The sequence below is a fragment of the Schistocerca americana genome, chromosome 2, assembly GCF_021461395.2.
Source record: "Schistocerca americana isolate TAMUIC-IGC-003095 chromosome 2, iqSchAmer2.1, whole genome shotgun sequence".
Taxonomy (NCBI): Eukaryota; Metazoa; Arthropoda; class Insecta; order Orthoptera; family Acrididae; genus Schistocerca; species Schistocerca americana.
In genome coordinates this window covers 317,723,145-317,729,710 of record NC_060120.1, presented here as the reverse complement: position 1 = coordinate 317,729,710, position 6,566 = coordinate 317,723,145, and the positions used below count along the sequence as shown (strand labels likewise).

General features: G+C 43.8%; 1 pseudogene; it reads right to left on the bottom strand.

Annotated features, from left to right (window-relative positions):
* Nucleotides 1–3,361: 3,361 nt before the first annotated feature.
* Nucleotides 3,362–3,479, bottom strand: LOC124597486 (annotated as a pseudogene).
* Nucleotides 3,480–6,566: the final 3,087 nt, after the last annotated feature.

Sequence of the window (6,566 nt, the reverse complement as noted above, 5' to 3'; positions counted from 1 at the left end):
GATACTGTTATTACTCAGCTTAGTCGCGAGTTCGTAGAGGGTGGTATATGTGACGTACAGTATAACTGGTCAGCATTTCCACCCGGAATTTGCGTGTGTAAGTCGGACCTTCCTTGATCCGCCTTGGTGGGTCGTGTCGTCGGATTTCCTCCTACCTGTGCGCGGTGCAGCTCTCGTAAATGTCGCCCCGTGCAGAGTCTTCATTGGCGCATTGGATGTCTCTTGTCAGTGGAAGCTAATTATCTGAAATTGCTGTCGATCAACTTTGGGGTATCTATCTACTCGAAATTAACATTCAGAATGCCTAATATCACTTTTATTCCTATTAGATCAATAATGAAACACTCATGTCACAAACTACTCGTAACCGAGAGCATGGCTACCATCGAACAAGACAGGAAGAGCTCTTAACGCCGACTGCCGACTTTGGCGCGCAGTCCATAACTCTTACTAGTTTCGTCACAGTTCGTGGATTTCCGATCAAGTTCGTACTTACTAAGATGTGCATTTGTTACTGAACGGGTGTGAATTTTAATGAGGCAAAATTATGATAAATAGTTTTAAACGTCCAGAGGCTATTCATGTTGTCATAAATGACTTTAATTACTAAATATAAATAAACAAAATCGGTGACTTTGGCGCCAAGATGGCGGTACTTCCCGTCATGTATATTTCCCAGGCTGACGCTTGTTGCTACGGTCCAGTGCCGAGCCCCACCCCACTACGCGCGACATATGGTCGCTGCGTCACCTAGCCAGCCAGCGTGGAAAATGCTCTCCGACTCATGGCCGGCTACGGACTACAGCACTTCCTAACTATCGTGAATACATCAATGAGAAACAATAATTTATTAAAACTGGTAAAAATGTCTTCCTCACGTAAGAGGCACCTTACAAACTCCTCGTGGACTGTTCGTAAATAGTGGCGCTATCGAGGCGTCGACAGCTATGCATTTCTCACTTTATGAATCGGTCTTATGATGCTGTGCAGGCCAGAGGCGCTAGCTATTCACAGCTCGACGTCCAGTCGCCCCCACCCATCTTGCGTGAGGTCGCTTGCAGTCGTGAGATATACGCTACTGGTAACTGCCGTAGCCTCGCGGATTTTCTTTTGGCTGTAAGAGGAGTGCACTAGTTTGGCGCCCCCGATTCGCCGAAAGGTTAATCCCACGTGCACCAGAGCGGATGGAATTACACGGCGGTCGGCCACTTGCACAATAGCCCAGGTCCCCGACCTGTTTCGGGCCCCTAGCCTTAACTGCCCCTCTTGCTGTCCTAACAGAACCGCCATTGCCACGGCTCGGTTGCTCAGACTCACCACAGAAGGAAACATTACAAAATAAGATAGAGTGACCTCCGCAATCATCATTCATGCCCCATATACGAATGAAACCACATTACACTAACATTACTTTATCAACAGAATATCTGCATATCACATGATGGGATTAATTCAAGTGCTTAATAAAAATAAAACGTCAGGCTGGCTACAAACGGTTGCGTTTCATCCTCAGTCCTCTGGATTTTATTGTATGAGGTCAAGTCAGAAGTGAAGTATACACTACTCTTGTTGATGCGGTTGAAGAACGAGATCGGCCAATGTACAGTCTTGTGTCAAGCTTGAGGAGATGATTCAGGGGTGTTTGAAAAAATCGTAACTCACTCCAAAGGCGAGTGCAGTATTGCATCCAAATGTTAGGACGACACATTTAACATCCTGTTAAACAGATATGAGTGTACAGCTATTTGTAACATGAATGTGCTGAGGCAATGGGTGAATTTTTAGCCCAAATAGTTGAGGTTTAATCGGTAAATATGCACTCACTAGAACAATATCTCACACTAAAAGCAGTGGCGGCTCCTTGCCACGCATTCGAAACTGTCTCGCAAATTGCTCGTTTGCCAACCCCTGTTTACTTGAAAGTTTGTGCATCTATTATCGTATATTTTCACCCTTGTCGGTTTCCACTATTAACTGTGCCGGTCGCCAAGCCGGTATACGATGTGTCGCCAATTTTTCCATTGTAGCAGTATCATCACCTCAGCAGAGACTGTTGTCCACGGCCAACCAAGAGTCCCCTATGCACCACTTTCTGAGCAACCAATAAGGGGCGTGTGTGAGAAATCACGTGTGGGCTGCAACACGCTGCATTAACGTTGGATCAAGTTAGGACGCCATCTCTGGTTCAGCTACGCATGGCGTGCATGTTCTCTTTCTCCCCTCTTCTTGTTATCGCCAGTTTCACAGACTAGCGGTCTGTGTTTCTGCCCAGGGGGTACTCAGTTGTGTTCCGTTATGAGAGAATATACAGTCGCGATATTAAATCTTTCTTTTTTTTTCAAAGATACTGCCTGAAAATACCGGCACGACCTCCTCACGCTTGCACATAATTATGAGGAACCCTGCATTTAGTCATAATACTAAGGATTGCGAAATTACGTGATCACGTAAAATCAGCAGTAAAGAAGAGGAATGGAAGATTTAGATTTGTTGGAAGCGTTGTGGCAAGTCCACTGTAGCTAGTTGGAGGCCCCATACGAAATGCTTGTACGACCAGTTGGAGAGTACCGCTTCAGTCTTTTATTTTTGTTCTTGTCAAGCAGATAAGGAACGATTTCAGTGACGCGTTGGTTGGATCGTAACAGGACTGTATAGCCCAGATGAGAAAGTAACGGTAACAGAGAGCTCCTGGAAAAAAGGTGATAATGTCCTCGCGAAACGTTTGGGTAAATTTAAGAGACACAACATTCGAGAAAAATTGTGTCGCAGTTTCGCTGCTCCATCGTATATTTCACGTAGGGGTCATGAGAAGAAGATGAGAGAGATTAGGTCATGTATCGACGCAATTCTCTGTCTTTCCCTCGCGCAATACGCGAATCGAACAGGACTGAGAATCCTTCGTATCGGTATCGACTATCTTCCATCATACATTGTGCCGTGGCTTGCAGACTGTAAGAAAATTTTATTCGTTAACACAGTAAATTTTTAGGGCTGATGTGCGAACGAATGATCCTGAGTGTTTAAGAACTGTAAGAGCAATGCACAAATTACGATAATATATGTAGACCTTTTGATGTGCAGAATTTAGAGAGTCTTTGGCATTATTTTTGCGTGGATCGAAAGTCTAGGTATCAAGCCTCGGACAAAGAAACAGGGTGTTAGCACTCCGGCGTCATCTCACGAGTGGCCTACCGGAACCATCCGACCGCCGTATCATCCTCAGTTGAGGATGCGGATAGGAGGGCTGTGGGGTCAGCACACCGCTCTCCGGTCGTTATGATGGTATTCTTGACCGAAGCCGCTACTATTCGGTCGAGTAGCTCCTCAATTGGCATCACGAGGCTGAGTGCACCCCGAAAAATGGCAACAGCGCATGGCGGCCCGGATGGTCACCCATCCAAGTGCTGACCACGCCCGACAGCGCTTAACTTCGGTGATCTCACGGGAACCGCTGTATCCACTGCGGCAAGGCCGTTGCCGAAACAAGGTGTTAAACAAACGAAATAACGTCGACTGTATTCAGAAACACTATCTTTAAGAATTACGTGAAGTATCCATGGCTAAATAAGATACTGCGGCAAAGAACTCATAGTCACCATCACCTGATACTGATTGTCACAGGCGATTATATCCCAGGTGTAACTTTTTTACACGGAGACTATGTGTGATTAAAAGAAACATCAACAATAACAAAGCAAGTTAATATGTTGGATTTGTAGTTTTGAAAAGTATTATAATGTATTTTATGTACCCGCCATTGCTTATTGAAGTCGCCGACAGAATTTCAACGATGAGAGGCACACTGACAAAAACGATAACTTTGGAACCATAGCATTCAAGTGAAGCATACCTAGAAAAATGCCAAATTTTCAATGATGTTGCCATTTTTAATATAGAATTTAATGCTTGTTTGTATCCAATCTTTTTCTAAGTACTCTTTGGCATAGCACGTATTATCAAGTTTTTGGAGGTTAGAACTATTCTGCCACTTTTTGCTGTTAAAAATTTTAAACAGAGGAAAGTGACAAAATGGTGTTCACTCTCAAAAACTTTTCTGCGGCTATGGAAGCATGCACAAGCAAATTAATCTGACACTGAAAATGGAAAAATGGAAATGTCAAACGTTCTAAGTGTTAAAGTGATATCTCTATTAATTATAAACAAATAATATTGTTGTGATGCGAATCATGTTTGAAATCTGAAATCCAAGTACATTGCTCTGAGTTCTGTAGTACAAGTGAATTTCACTTTATCCTCGAGTATCAATATGATCAAATCCTATCAAAAAGTGCTGAAACTTAAACAACGTAGGTTTAACTTTTCAATGAATTCATTATGTGCTATTCGTAATGATTTTAATACAACAGCAGCAAGCGGTCTTTCATCGTTTGAGCGAGTCTGAAATGAGCTAGTAATGGTGCATAGGTTTGGGGTACTTGCAATTAATTCAAGTCTCTTTGCTAGTCTGTAAGCAGAGGGTTGGTTCAAATGGCTCTGAGCACTATGGGACTTAACTTCTGAGGTCATCAGTCCCCTAGAACTTAGAACAACTTAAACCTAACTAACCTAAGGACATCATACACATCCGCGCCCAAGGCAGGATTCGAACCTGCGACCGTAGCGATAGCGCGGTTCCAGACTGTAGCGCCTAGAACCTCTCTAAGCAGAGGGGACTCTCCAGGTGTGTTAGTGCGACTCACTATGTGGAAGTTGAAAGGGTAGCTGTCGGTTATACTTATGATTGTAATTCAAGTATTTAACCAAGAGAGTAAAGACTGTGCAGCAGGTTACATCTACCCAGTCATCCTGCAAAAGGGGTACATCACGTGTTCAGCAGAGTGCTCGTATGGGCAGTAACATAGCCAGAATAATACAGAAATGGTACATTCTCGGGTCGCGCGGACTTCCGATGACTGTGAAGACTCGATTTTAAGTACAGCTCATTGGAAGATATCGGTACCACTGCTTTTCAAGGAAGCAACCCACGTGATCATTTCGAGTAGGCAGTACTTCAGCAACATTGTGGATAAAGTTATTAAACTACCCGCAACTGGCATATTCACAATTACTGATACTGTGTTATCAGTCCAGTATTCTCGATTTCACAATGTCTGTTAACCGCTTAAGTGATTAGTAACTGACTAACGAAAAATAGCAGCCATGGCAGGAAGAGTACGATGCATATAATCGCACAATACGTGGATTCACTGAAAATTCGTATACCTCACTTGTAGTCTTGATAAGATCAATGAAATTTTACTACACAAGTTCAAATAGTTCAAATGGCTCTGAGCATCATGGGACTTAACTTCTGAGGTCAACAGTCTCCTTTGGCGTTAGACGAACTTTTTTCAGGAAACCAGAGAGTCGGCCCGCTTTTCTTTGAATCAGTAATCACTCCTGAGATTTGTTCGTACATTACTGAGCAGTTTCGTTTGTCACCAGCGAAGGAAACTACACTATTTTTCCAAGATAATGCTAATTGTCTCCTTTTCACTAGTTCGTTACGTTGCGAGTTGTTTATTATAGAGAGAACAATGAGCATGGGCCTTCGGTTAGCGCATTGTCGGAGCTTGCGTTGTTGCAATTTGTTTCTGTGTTTAAACAGGAAACAAGACGAGAGTGCAAATAATCCACACGTCTCAGATGAGATGAACGTCACTAATCCTATATTCAATATCACTGTGGAACAACTCCATGTGGTGGCTGGCTTATTGCCGCTGGGAAATATCTCGTAGTGTTATTTCGTTCAAGGGAGTGATATTCAGCATAATTTGTAGCATTAGGTCATGGGCTAAAGCAAAGCGGTGGCTATTTAATAAATTGCAATAGTCTAAGGAAACACTACCCGTAGAGTGTCTCGTTGATCGCATTAATGCAGGCGGTATCACCTGAAGTGCACCTCTACGAACTCGCCAGTCAGAACGATTCTCCTGCATGCTGAACAGGTGCTGCTTGATACGTTTCACGTTGAAATAACTCAGGTAACTGTAGGAAATGGAAGCCTACACAGTAGCAACACGTTTCAGTAATCAAGAAAATAAAGTTGCCAAGAAAACAAAAGTAAATTAAACAGTCTGTGTACATGTATCACTTTCTGTGTGCAGACCTACTTTCATTTAAGGCACTGGAAGTTGAATACTGTGAGATGTGCTGACATATGACAGCTTCTTAAAACTCCCACGACAGCAGCCATAGGGTTAATGTGCTAAGTCAGATGGTTCAAATGGCTCTGAGCACTATGGGACTTAACTTCTGAGGTCATCAGTCCCCTAGAACTTACAACTACTTAAACCTAACTAAGCTAAGGACATCACACACATCCATGCCCGAGGCAGGATTCGAACCTGCGACCGTAGCGGTCGCGCGATTCCAGACTGTAGCGCCTAGAACCGCTCGGCCACCCAGGCCGGCAATGTGCTAAGTTCTCCATGATTTTGTGAACCTAGAAGGTGTTGTCCTGCATTCACGCAGGGCTGGTTGGAGAACATTTTTCCGCACAAGCAACCATATATATTGGCGGGCCCCGCCCTACTTGCTCCCTCCCCCCCCCCCCCCTGTTCTCC